This window comes from Phacochoerus africanus, chromosome X (genome assembly GCF_016906955.1).
Source record: "Phacochoerus africanus isolate WHEZ1 chromosome X, ROS_Pafr_v1, whole genome shotgun sequence".
Lineage (NCBI taxonomy): Eukaryota > Metazoa > Chordata > Mammalia > Artiodactyla > Suidae > Phacochoerus > Phacochoerus africanus.
The window spans coordinates 127728719-127742757 of record NC_062560.1 but is presented as its reverse complement, the minus strand read 5'-3'; the positions used below and the strand labels follow the sequence as shown (position 1 = coordinate 127742757).

General features: G+C 36.4%; 1 protein-coding gene across 1 annotated transcript in view; it reads left to right on the top strand.

The window, feature by feature from the left end:
* The first annotated feature begins 1286 nt into the window (after positions 1–1286).
* The window catches only part of GABRA3 (gamma-aminobutyric acid type A receptor subunit alpha3), a 218160-nt gene continuing 205407 nt past the window's right edge, over positions 1287–14039 (top strand). The window contains exon 1 of the mRNA XM_047765626.1: positions 1287–1501. The gene's annotated coding sequence lies outside the window, so the exon portion shown is untranslated. The remainder of the gene's footprint in view (positions 1502–14039) is intronic.

Below are 14039 nucleotides of genomic sequence, written 5' to 3'. Positions count from 1 at the left end.
ATTTTGATTCTCTGACTAAATGGGCTGAAAAATCACAGTATGAGGGGTTTAAGAAAGCATTTATGCTAATCATTATATGTATGTAGGTAGATGCTGAATTATTTGATAGCAGCAGCTCTTTACACATATGCTCATATTCATATTACCTCTGAAATGCTCACAATTGAATGTCGTGACTATGTGGTTTGGAGTCCCATTTGGGGACTCACCTTTAGAAAACTTTTGAAATTTGGTAGTCTTCTTTCACCTGGGATTTTCCTATTTTAGAACCTAGATTGTTATGTGTGAAAGGATCTTTCAAGATCATGTATATCCATCGCCATTCATTTTGCAGTTGAGGATAATGAGGGCCAAACTGAAGAAGTGACTTGTCAAAGGTCACTATTTCAGAGGCAGACCTCAAATCAGATATCCTTTATTTTATTCTTAGTTTGGTTCTTTTTCTACCTTCTGTTACATTGTACTTTGCTCAGGTTTTATTTTTTCCCTCCAATGGGAATACAATTCTTTTATACTATGAGTTAATTAATCTCCTTCCCTCCCTTCTTCCCCCTTATGCAAACTCACATGTAGGCTCACACACTTACTTACACCTGTATTTCCCTTCAGAGGTTTTGAAAGGAAAGCATTGTGGTTCTGCTGCTCCTCCGATTTGCCTGGAGGTAAGCTCTAGCTGACAGTTGTGTATTGAGTCCACACTTCTTGGTTGGGGGTGGGTGTGGCTGTTAGGTCATTGGCAGATCAATGTGGCTGAAACCTTTCTTCTTAGTGGAGTGGGAATGGCAACCTCTTTGATGTAAATTTTGTAGCTCATTATGGTCCTCAGAGATGTTATGTGAGCAAGCAGATTTGTTAAACCTTTATTTGGAGCCTGGGCTGGGAAGGCTAGCCCATAGGGATGTAAGGGAAACAGACCACTTATCTTCTGTCTTGGAGCAGCTAGTAAGCATCACACATCAACTATGGTAATCCACACTTCCTTTATCCTCCTATTTGCTCTTACCTTTTTGCTCTTTCTCTTCCCCTTGCTCCTCCCTTTCTCTTCGAGCGAGCTTCCCTCTCTTTCCCTAATGGAGACCCTACAGAATAAAATACTACTTTAGTCTTTCCTAAGACAACCACAGATTCAAACCTTTGCAGCGCTGTATTCTGAACCCCAGCACAGCCGCGTGCTCAGCGCTAGGCAGTGGTGAATCCAAATCCAGCAAAGGGGGAGGGGAGGAGAGAAGGGAGGGAGGGGGAGAGAGAGAGAGGAGGAGGAGGGAGGGAGGGAGGGAGAGGGAGAGAGAGAGAGAGAGAGAGAGAGAGAGAGGGAGAGAGGGAGAGCGTGAGCGCGCGCAAGCTTGCGAGCAAACCAGAGAGACAGACGAGAGGAGAGAGGGACCAGGCTAGAGACCCAGAGAAAGAGAAGAGGAAGCCGAGCTCTGTGAGGGCTCAACCTCCAACTTATTTCAGTTCATTCATCCTTCTCTTCGCTTCGGGGAAGTGACTGTGGAGCTTGGTAAGAAACATAGCTTTCCCTCCTTCCCCCTCCCCCAAGCTCGGGTCTCCTTTAGCGATAGCATCTCTTCCCCGTACTGAGAGTCTCCTTGGGTTGGCCAGGGAGGCGAGACATGCTCTGCAGCTGTGATGCTATCCTGGGTTCCCCAGTGGGGCTGGTGGAAGCCCAGAGTCCGTATCTGGGCAGGGAGGCGCTGGGGTAAAACCTGATGTGAGGATGGGGGTTGCGATATGGTGTATGCGCTATTTGCTTCATTGTCAGTGAATTGTTTCGTTCCTCTTTGGAAGCAGGTCAGCATTGACCTTGCAAATTGCTTGGGGGGGCCCAGCAGCTGCTGCAGAAAGCAACCGAGTGGCCCCTAGCCAGAGTAGAAAGCACCGTCACGACCCCCCAGACAGCCCTAGGCACAGAGATGGGGTAATGGCTGGAGCTTCCTTTCTCCTTTAACTCTTTCTCTGCAGCTGCTTCTCATTGCTTGAAATGAGAAAGAAGGAGAATACCGTGCAGCCCCTTTCCCCATCTCCGTATTACCGCCCCCAGATGCCAGTGAGTAGAAAGTTGTAAATAACTGCTTCCTTTGAAAGCAGGTTGCGACCTCCCCCCTTCCTTTAAGAGGCTCATTGTAGGGTTGGGCCTGAGTTCCTTCACAAACTTGGGATGCTTCCCTTGCTTCTCCTTAGGAAGCCCCATTGCCTGCCCACTCCCCATCTCAGGTAGTTCAGCTGACAGGGAGACCAGGGGGTCATATATCCCACCCCATCCTATTAGCAGGCATGGTATTAGGTCCAGCTGTGTCCTTGGGAGGAAAGAAACACCTGATGGTTTGTCTGGAACTGGATTTCCAGTTTTCTGCTCCTCTGACTGTGGCTGCGGGTGGCATAGGCAGAAGGACTGGGGGAGGGGTGGCTGCTGGATTTAGAGAGAGCTGGGTGAAGAGCCAGGATTCCTGGTGTGAATAGTATGGTTTATTGAGGGTCACCAGGTTCTGGATATCTGTAGCTATGCAGGGGCTGGCTGAAGCTCTTGTAGTACAGCCATTCTGAACTGGTAGAAGAGATTTGGTTGCTTGATGGGGGCTTTTTGTGTTGGCGACACTGCTGTACCCATGGTGGTAATTATAACACCCACAATGTTAATTGCTAACATTGTTGAGTACTTAGAATGTTTTGGATCTTGGGCTGAGGGTTTAATGTGTATTATTCTCACATCACCTCTATGAAGCAGATACTATTATTTTCCTTGGTTTACTGATGAGGAAACTGAGGCACAGAGAGATTTAAGCAATTAAATGTCCCAACTGGGAATTAAAACACAGGCAACCTGGTTCCAGAATGCATGGTTTTCACCTCTAACCCTAGAATCTACACCTTTGTCTGTTAGGAAAAGTGTAGGTATAGTAGGAAGGGTGATGTTTGGCAATATTTTTTTTGGAAAGTAGTAGAGTCCTTTGTTTAAAGTAACAGGAAACTAGAGTGGGGCATAGTGTCTGGCCATTGTGGAGCCACTCATATGGGCTTCCTGGAGGGGCTACCCAAAGGGCTGTATTTGGGCAGCCAGCTTTCCTTTGAAAAGAATGCCTGGAAAGAGTTCACCTTTTCAGGGTCACAGCCCCATCCATCTCACATCCAGCAAAAATCTGCTCCTTTTAGGGCCAAATCTTGCTCTTATTTTCTGAGAGCTTAGAGTCACCTTGTTGTGAAAATTTTAGATTACTAAAACCTTGGAACTGGAAGGCTCCCTAAAGGCCATCAAGCTTTACTTCTTGAATTTGTCCTAAGCATCTCGTTCATTGACTGATTTCTATTTGAACTCCCTGCAGTGACAGAGAGCTCATTAGGTGGCTCTATATATCCTTGAGCAACTCTGATTGTCAGGAAGTAATCCCATTATAAGCCAAGAGCTGTCTCCCTGTAACTTCTACTCATTGGTTCTTTGGGACTATCTAGAACAAGTTTGCTTCTTAATAATAGCTCCTCAGATACTTGAAGACAGCAGTCATACTTCTCTCCTCAAGCCTTGGATCTGACAAGATCATGAGGAAAGGACCAGTGTTTGCCTCATTTTGGAGACTAGACTTTCATTAATATGGCCTAGAATCCCATTTTCTTTTTTAAAGCTTCATCATAGTTGATTTACAAGGTTGTGATAATTTCTGCTGTGCAACAAAGTGATTCAGTCATACATATACACGTACCCGTTCTCATTCACTTACTTGCCAGCCTCAAACTGATCTTACTGAGTTTTCTAAAGCAGCCCTGATACTGTATGTTTTCTTCCTTGGAAAAGCTGGTATCTGGTATCAAGTGGACTGATGGGAACAAAAAATATGCCTCTGTTCTTTTTACTAAAAACCAGGAATCGGTGCTATTTATGCTAAAGCCCCAGAATGTCCATATAGCAGCCAGATAATAGATGTGTGGGAAGATTTGGGAAGAAAGGATTAAGGGTAATTATCATAAAGAAAATGCTTGAAATCATCGTGATTTAAGGTTCACACAGTATATAAAAGATAGAATAAATTGTTATATCAGAAAGTATCTTAGAAACAGTGACATCACTGAGGGGATAGCACAGAGTAGGACTGGGTGGAGTTGGAGTCAGCATGCAGTGTGTAGAGTAGAAAACTGCTCTGGGTATTAGGGAAGTTGAGTTCGGCTAGCTCTGAAAATTTACCAATTACCTTGGACACATATTTTCCTCTTGTAAGGACTTCATCTTTTCCACCTATAAAATGATGAGGTGAACTTTATCATCAAGGGTTTTTCAGCTCTGCAATTCTCTATGTGAAGTAAATTGTAAAATCTTAGGGTTCTAAGGGGCTTCAGAAATCATCTAGGCCGGTTCTTCTCGAACTTTGATGTGCAAAAGAATCCCCTGGGGATCTTGTTAAAATGCTAATTCTGATTCAGAGGGTCTGTGGTGGGACTTCAGTTTTGCATTTTAACAAGCTGACAGATAATCCTTAACCTGCTGTTCTGGTGCTTTCAAGCCATCTTGGTGAAGAACCAGTTTTTTTTTTTTTTTAAATTCCAATTCATTGCATACGGTTACTTTAGTAAAATATATTAGCTATGAATTACTAGAAGATAAAAGACATACAAAATATGAGCTCACATTTTTATTGTTAAATTCAACAGACATAAAATTTTTTTTTCAGATTGAATTGCTGTAACATTTTGTAAGGGCATATTCTCAATTTCTGTACTTGTATGTGTTCTCAATTTCAGTACTTAGGTCGTTGCTGCCTGGTAATAAAAGTTCGCAGATACGCATTGATCCTAGGACCACACTTTAGGCAGCTCTGGTCTAGGCTTCCTGCCCATCTAATTCGAGATGCCCAAATTTGGCCATTATAATTTCTAAATCATCCCTGCCAGATGATCTTTCACCCTCAGGTTAAATATCTCCTTTGATGGAGAACTTAATATCCTCACAAAGAAGCATTACTTGGGTGTTGTGACTGCCATAAAAGTTTTCTTTTTAAGCTTCTATAAATTCCACTCTTACACTATATATTCCAAGCAATTAGGGGGCTATATCATCAGTCCAGTTTATTGTCACATCAGCCACTATCCCAGTATATGGCATAGAGTAGGTGCTTAATAAATGTTTGTAAGGTAAATTAACTGACCAGTTGGTGTTACTATGCCTTTTGGGGCCATACTTTCATTTAAAAAAGGGTAATTTTGGTTTCCTTTCAGCATTTGGGGGCAGTTTTCATCTTATTTTATAAATTTCTTATGAAAAATAGAAGGCCAGCTCACTTGTCCCAGATAGCTACCTGACATCACAATTTTACTTTGAAGGAATTATAGGAAGCCAGGAAAATATTTTTATACTCTAAGTCCCAAATTTTTGCCTTTAATTCAGTCATTCATCAATTAATCACCTCAGTTATTCAATATTCAGTGATGTGGTTAGGCACCATGCAGATGATAGAAAGGTGAACTAAACAGACATGGTCCTTGCTTACTTGAAGCTGATAGTTTGATGGGGAAGTAGGTCATAAGTCAGATAATCACATACAACTGTGTTATTTTCAGTCAGCAATAAATGTTATGAAGGAAAAGTATTGGGAGTAGGGCTATGAAGGTGTATAACAAGAAAATTGATCCAGCTTGTGGTTTAAGAAAAGCTTCTTTGAGGAAGTACTATTAAGGCTGAGTAGAGACATGGGAGTGAGTGGGGGTATTGGAAGGGGTGGAGTCATTTTCTAGATGAAGGGAAGAGCATGCAGGAGGGCCCTGAGATGAGAGAAGCACAGTGAATTTGGAAAATTGAACAAAAGCTGAGGTGGCTGGAGTGGGTCATTGTAAGGATTTTGGTCTTTATTCCAGAAACAAATGAACTGATTAAAGGCTTTTAAGCAGGGTGACTGATATGACCTAAACTGAATCTATTCTGTATAAGATTACTAAGTGGGTACTATGGACCAAAGACAATGTGGGAGATACAGGCTGACTGAAGAAAAGCCTCTGCCCTCCAAGATGACACAGTCAAGTAGGAGAGAGAAGAAATATACAAACAACTATAATACTATAGGAATGAGGTCCACACTCATAAAAAAGAGGCAAAGGGCTTGCAACCAAGGAGTTCAAAGACAGCTTCCTGGAAGTGGCATTTGAACTAGGCTTTGAAAATTGGATGAACTCTGGACATGCAGAGTTTAGGGGGTGGGAAAATTGTGCTAAGCAGAGGCTAGAAAGTTAGAGGGTGTGTATTGGAAATAATGAGAAGTTCAGTTGTGTTGGAGTATGGTGAGATGATGTGAAAAATGTTTGGCAAGATACTTGGAGGGCCTGACAATCAGTAATGTTGAATAGCAGCCTGGAAAATTAAGACTTTTCCATATATGCAGTAGAGAAGAAACACCCTCATTTTATGGATGAGCAAACCGATCTGCAAGGTAGAGTGACTCGGTTTGACTGAGGACATGCAAGTATTACTATTGCTATAGCCCAGCAAGAGGTACTGGATACAGTTGGAAAAATATGTGGGATTGGAGCTCTGGAAAGAAGTTAGCTGGAGAGAGTGATTTGAGAGTCATTGATATAAAAGAAATGTTTGAAGTAGACAGAAAGAGTCTAAGGACTTCTTCTTTGGGGAATGCTTATCTTTAGGATGTGGGGGAACAAATATGAGCCGTGTGAAGGCCACAAAGGAGAAGAGGTCAGACATGTGCAAACTAGGAGAGTACAGTATTATGAAACAGCCTTGAGGGAAGAGGACTCATCCATTTGTTGGATAAATGTTTAGTGAGCACATACTATTTACTAAGAATGAAGCATATAATGGTGAGCAAAATAGACGTTTGTTGCCACCTTAGCGCTTAAGGTTTAGATTTGGAGATAGGCATTATTTTACAAACTATTGAATTATATAATTGTATATTGCAATTACTGTGTAGAGGAAAAAGATGGAAGGTGTGTTCAACATTGTTAGATTTTTCCATCAAATTTGAGTACTGAAAAACAACACCAAGTTTCTTACAGTCCTCTCCCACTTTCATGCTCACAGTGATTTACTAACAGTTAAGATTGGGTGATGCATATTCATTTTGCAGATGTTTGGCAGATGATAGTGCTATAAGGAAAGGTAAGATTCCCTCTAGCCTCATGCCTACAGGAGCACATGCTTACTTGAAAACCAGGTTATATGTCATGTTGCTTAACTGAACCTCTAAATGAGCTAGCACTCTTTCTAGACCCCCTAACTCTCCCCATTCAACAAATTAGAGAAAGAGGCACCTGATAAGAAAAAAATTATGAATAATTGGATATTAAAAATTTCTCTTAAGATAGGATTTTGGATAGCCTAGTCTAGATTCTAGTCCTGACTTGGATGCTACCTTAGTTTCTTGTGACAAACCATTTGTCTTTTTTGAGTCTCAGTTTCCATAACTGTAAAATGAGGAGGGTTGGATTAGATCTGAATGACTTATGAAGACCCTCTCAGCTGTAAGCTTCTATGGTTCATGCTCTGAGGTCTACTACATTCTCATTGTTCTGTGAAGGTAGTTCAATCTCAGTCATTTATTTAAGCAACACTAAGGATTTTATATGGAATTCTGAAAGTTGCTAATTTTTGTGGAAGTATTCACAGGATTTGGAAGAAATTGCAAGAAGGCACTTTTCCTTGTTCCATTCATGAGGTTGCTGAAATCATGACTGTCCTGAAATCTCAGGAAAGAACTGTCTGTATTCTAAGTTCTATAGTAAACTTGAGTATTGGATGGTATTTCCATTATTGCTGGTTTGAAATAAACTAAGAGCACTAAAAAAAAAAAAATGGTGCGGGATACTGTGAAATAGAGGCAAGATGATTATCTCATGTTCTTAAATGTGGTGGTCCAGGCAGTCTCCTCCTAGGAGAAAGACATATGGTAAAGGGAAGTATTTTTTGGTAATAGAAAAACATTTTTTATATTTCAAATATGATTTTTAAAGTATTGATGTTTGTACACAGTGTGTCTTCTCACCATACACAGAAAGAAGAATAAAAATCTCCAGGATGTATATTTTGAAGGGTGCCTTTTCTCTTTAAAAATGATTTTTTAAATGAAATCAAGTATTATATAGATTTTTTTTGAAAGGGAAGGGAAGGTGGATGGAGATGGAATTATGTAAGTGATCATAGCATAAAATAACTTAAAAATAGTACAAGAGGGATTCATATGACATATATTTTGAGTATCTGCTATGAGATATTTCAGTTTTCAGTATCACCCTTAATATATAATACCCAAATCTGGATCTAGTATTTAAGGCATGGCTGACAAACACCACCATTTAAAACATTTTGCACATTTATGGATCTACCTTAAGGCTATAATATCTACCTTTAAACTATTTGTCTAGTTATAGAAATAAAACAGCCTCATAATAGAAAATTTGGAAAATGGAGAGAAGTTAACACAAATCGCCTTTAAATATCTAGCCCAAAGATAACTTGTTCTACTTCCTTCCAGATGTTTCCATGTTTACATAATTGGAATCATACTTTATACGTACTATTTTATATCTGACTTCTCCATTGGTATCATATTGTAAGCATTTCCCCATGTGATTCAACAGCCTTCAAACAATTTTTAACAGCCACACAATTTTCAGCTGTAGAGTTTATACTGAAATTGTTTAACAGATCCCATATTGGTCATTTAAATTACTTTCAGTTTTAAGTTATTGTGAATAGCCGTGAAATGTATACCTTTACATGTAAATCGTTGCTTCTTTGAACTTCACCTCTTTCAGGCCTTTTTTTCAGTGTCACCTCAGTGGGGCCTTCTATAACAACTATCCATAAAAATGCAAACCCTTCTCCCTTAACACTATTTTCCTTTTTTTGCCTTATCTTTTCTCTTTGGTCTGTATCATCACCTAACAGACTAGATATTTTATTTATTCGCTGAATCCTTGTATTAAAATGTAAGCCCCTCAAGAACAGGGATTTTTTTTTCCTATTTTGTTTATTGTTGTATCTCCCAGTCCCTTGAACAATGTTTGACACATTGTAGATCTGTACTAAATATTTGTTGAAAGAATGGTTTTTCTTACGATGGGTTTTCATAAGAGGCACTACTGGACCTAAGGATATTAATTTTTTAAAAAGCTTTGATATATGTGTGAAGTTGTCACATTGTATAAGATGGCCAATTTCTGCTAGTAAACCTTACCAGTACTGGCTATCGTTATTCTTTAAAAATCTTTGCCATTCTGCTAGAGGCAAAATAGAATCTTACTATTTTAATGTGTTTCTTTTATTATAGTGAGCCATGGGTACTTTCTTGTGTTTCTTGGTCACTTTTTTCCTTCATATAACATATATTCATGACCTATATACATTTCTGTATTGAGAATTTAGTTGTTTCTTATTTATTCATGTGGACAGTATATACATTTAGTAGACTTTAGACATTTCTTTTGTGGTATATATGGAATATATTTCCTAAATTTACAGTTTAAATTAATTTTTATGCACAAGTGAACTTTTATTTAATTATTTATCTATCTATATAGCTGTATATCTTTGAATTTGTGATTTTTTCTAAGTTCACCACATTTAAGAAGTTTTTCCTCTTCAGAAATGGGATAAGTGTTTGAATAGATTTTGTTTTCATTTTTTATTGTTTATATTTAGTTGTTTAATGCCCTTGGGATTTATTTTGATGTGTGGTGTGAGGTAATTTTCTAAATTGTTTTCCTCTTCAACTGTTTCACAATACCAAATATAGAATATTTCATCTTTTCCCACTGTTCTGTTATGCCACATTTAATATATGTAAATTATTATATATTGTAGGTTCTCTTTGGAGTTTCTTTTTTTTCCCCTTTCTTCTTGTTTGTCTCTTCTTGTCCTAGTTGCAAATTTAAATATTATTGAAGTTTTAAAATAATTTTTATTACCTCAGCTCTTCTACTTACTAGCTGTGTGGTCTCTAAGCTTCAATTTGTCTAACTGTATAGAATGTATGATAGTAGTAACATATCATGCTTTTAATTTTGTGAAGGGGATCTTGCTACCATTTCTGCTAATTGATTATGGCTGTGGAAGATGCTATTTATAATTTTAACTTCTTCACTTTGCTCAAATTTATTTTTTTCAATTTCATTTACATGTCTTTTTTAATTTTGAAAAATTTAAAATTTAGAAAGAAACTCAAAGTGTCTAAAACAGTGATCAAATAACCACATATACACTGCTCAGAATGAGCAAGTATTAGCATTTTGTCATTTCTGCTTCAGATGTTTTAATGAAATAAATAAAACATTATAGATAAACTTTATCTTCCCTTTGAGTCTAACCCCAGATTCATTTCTCTCTACCTCCTTCCAAAACACGACATGCAGAGCCACCCCCATTTGGTTGCTTTTTACTAGTTAGAATTTCTTGTATATTCCGGATACTAATTATTTGTCAGTTACATATGTTGCATAATTCTATGTCTAGCATGTCACCTTGGCTTTCTGTTTTGTTTATGGGGTCCTTTATCACTTAGAAGTTTTAGATTTTCATGATAAATTTATCAATCTTTTCCTTCATGAACTGTGATTTTTGTTTCATATTTAAGAAATATTTTCTTATTGCATGATCATTAAAGATGTTCTCCAAATTTTCTTTGAAATGTTTTAAAATGTTGCTTTAAATTTACTTTTAAAAGCCATCTGGGTTTTATTTTTATCTGTGATGTGAAATATGGGTGGATTTTTTTCTATGTCAAATACCATTTGTTTCAATATTATTTATACACAACTGGTTTAGAATGCAAACTCCATCATATAACCTAGTTTCCATAGATGCTTGCATCTATTTTTAGGTGGTCTATATGCTCCATTAATCCATTTGTCTACACATATTGTTTTAATTATGAATGCTTTATAATCAATTTCGATATTTTTAAGGTCAAGTTCTTTTTCACTCTCTGCCCTTACCCACACCACTTTCATTGTTCTTTCCGAATTGTCCTGATTATTTTTGACCCTTTATTCCCTTAATTTAATTTTAAAATAAGATTTTCAAATTCCAGTAAAGTCATGTTGATTCTTCTCAGAACTTTATTGAAGCTATAGAATGATTTGGAGAAGAATTGACATCTTTTTGATAAAGAGATTTCCTATTTATGAATGTTATATCTTAGTATTATTTCAAGTCTATTTTTATAGTCTTTAATAGAAGTTTATAATTTTATTAACAATACTCATGTATTAGATATATTCCTAGGCATCATTTATTTGGAATTTTCAGTCTTTTTTTTTTTTTGAACTAATAAACTTTACTTGTAGAGAAGTTTCAGATTTACAAAAAAGCTGAATAAAAAGTAGAGTTACTTTATATTCATCCACTCCCAGTTTTTCCTATTACTACCATCTTGCATTAATGTGGTACATTTTATAATAGATGAACTGATATTGATATATAATCATCAACTAAAGTCCATAGTTTGCATTTGGATTCGTTCTTTGTGTTCTAAAGTTATATGGGGTTTGATAAATGTATGTCATGTATTTGCCATTATAGTATCATACAGAATATTTCACTGCTTAAATATCCATGTTCCACCTATTCATCCCTCCCTCTTCCCTGAATCCTGGCAACCACTGATCTTTTTACTGTCTTTATAGTGTTGCCTTTTCCAGAAAGTCACATAATTGGAATCTTATGGTATATAGCCCATTCTGACTGGTTTCTTTCACAAAGAAATGGGTATTTAAGTATCTTCCATGTATTTTCAAGGCTTGATGGCTCATTTCTTTTTATTGTCAAATAATATTCAATTGCCCAGATGTACCACAGTCTTTTTCTTCCCCATTTACCATAGAAGGACATTGTGGTTGCTTCCAAGTTTTGGCAATTATAAATAAAGCAGCTATCAACATCCATGCGTAAGTTTTTGTGCAAATATAAGTTTTCAATTCATTTGAGTAAATACTAAGGGGCATAATTGCTGGATCACATGATAAGACTATGTTTAGTTTTATAAAGAAAACTGCAAAACTGTCTTCAAAAGTGGCTGAATCATTTTGCATTCCCACCAGCAATGAGTGAGTGTTCCTGTTGCTCCACATTTTCTTTTCTCTTTTTCTTGTACATTTTTTTGTTGCTCCACATTTTCATCAGCAATTGGTGTTGTGTGTTTTGGAATTTAGCTGATCTAATAGATATGTACTGGCATATCATTGTTGTTTTATTTTGCAATTCCCTAATGACATGAGTTGAACATCTTTTCATATGCTTACCATTCATATATATTCTTTGCTGAGGTGTTTGTCCAGATCTTTTATCCACTTTGAACTGAATTGTTTTCTTATTTTTGAGATTTAAGATTTCTTTGAGTATTTTGGATACAAATTCTTTATCATATATATGTTTTGCAAATATCTTCTCCCATTCTATGTCTTGTGTTTTCATTCTCTTAATTGTCATTGTCAAAGCATATATATTTTATTTTAATTAAATCCAATTTAGCATTTTTCTTGTTTATAGTATTAAATTTAAAAGCTCAATACCAAGGTCACCTAGATTTTCTCCGGTTATCTCCTAGAAAATTCATAATTTTTCATTTTATATTTATGTCTGTGATCCATTTTGAATTAAGTTTTGTGAAAGGTGTAAAGTCTTGGTCTAGATTTATTTTTGTGTTGATGGATATCCAGTTGCCCCGCACCATTTGTTGAAAGAGTATTCTTTTTTCCAATGAATTGCCTTTGTTCCTCTGTCAGAAATAAGTTGACTATATTTGTGGGATCTGTTTCTGTTTCTCTATTCTTTTCCATTGATAGATTTGTGTATTCTTTCAGTAATACCATACTCCCTTGATTACTATGACTCTATAGTAATTCTTGCCATTGTATTGTGTCAGTCCTTCAACTGTATTTGTCTTCTTCAGTATTACTTGAATATTCTGGGCCTTCTGCCTTTCCATGTAAATTTTAGAATTACTTTGTTTATATCAATAAAATAACTTGCTTGGATTTTGATTGGGATTGTGTCAAATGAATCTATAGATCATGTTGGCAAGAACTGAACCTGACAGTATTATCTTTACCTATCCATGAACATGGAATATTTCTCCACTTATTTAGATCTTTAACTTCTTTCACCTCAGTATTGTAGTTTCCTCATATAGATCCTATGCATATTTTTAAAAAATTATATGTGGGTATTTCATCTTTTGATACTAATGTAAATTGTGCTGTTTTTAATTTCAAATGTCAGTTGTTCAATGCTGGTGTATAAGGAAGTAATTTATTATTGTATATTAACTTTTTATCTTGCCTCATCAGTCTTTTTATTTTACCCATTCTAGTAAGTATGTAGTGGTATTTCATTGTGACTTAATTTGCATATCCCTATGATTAATGATACTGAACCTCTTTTCATATCCATCTATATATCTTCATGGCTGTCTATATATCTTCTTTGGAGAAATGTTTATTCAAATTGTTTGCCCATTTGAAAATTGGGATACTCATACTCCTATTATTGAATTGTAAGATATATGTATATAATAGAATCCTTTAAAATATATGTATTTTGAAAATATTTTCTCGTTAGGACTTGTCTTTTTATTTTCTATATGAGCTTTCTGTATGACTTTTGCCTTTGTATTCTGAGAAGTCTTTTCCTTAACTTAGTTCATTATGATCCCCTCATTTGTTTTCCTCCAGAATTTTATAGCTTTAGTTCTTTGATTTATGTCTTTGATGCATGTCTAGATGACTTTTGTCTTTGGAACAAGGTGAAGTTTGTTTTTGTAGTTTTCAGTGTATAGGTTTGAATATGTTTCATTAAATGTATTCTAAGTATTACATTTTTCATAGTATTATAAATGACACAACATTTTTCAATTCTTTAAAGTATTTAACTAGAGTTGATTTCTAGTATTATGTTAGCTTCAGATTCTTTTCCACCATACGTTATTACAGGATATTGAATGTAGTTCACTGTGCTATATAGTAAGTCCTTGTTGTTTATCTACATTATATATAGTGGTATGTATCTATTAATTCCATACTTCTAATTTATCCCTCCCTCTCCCCTT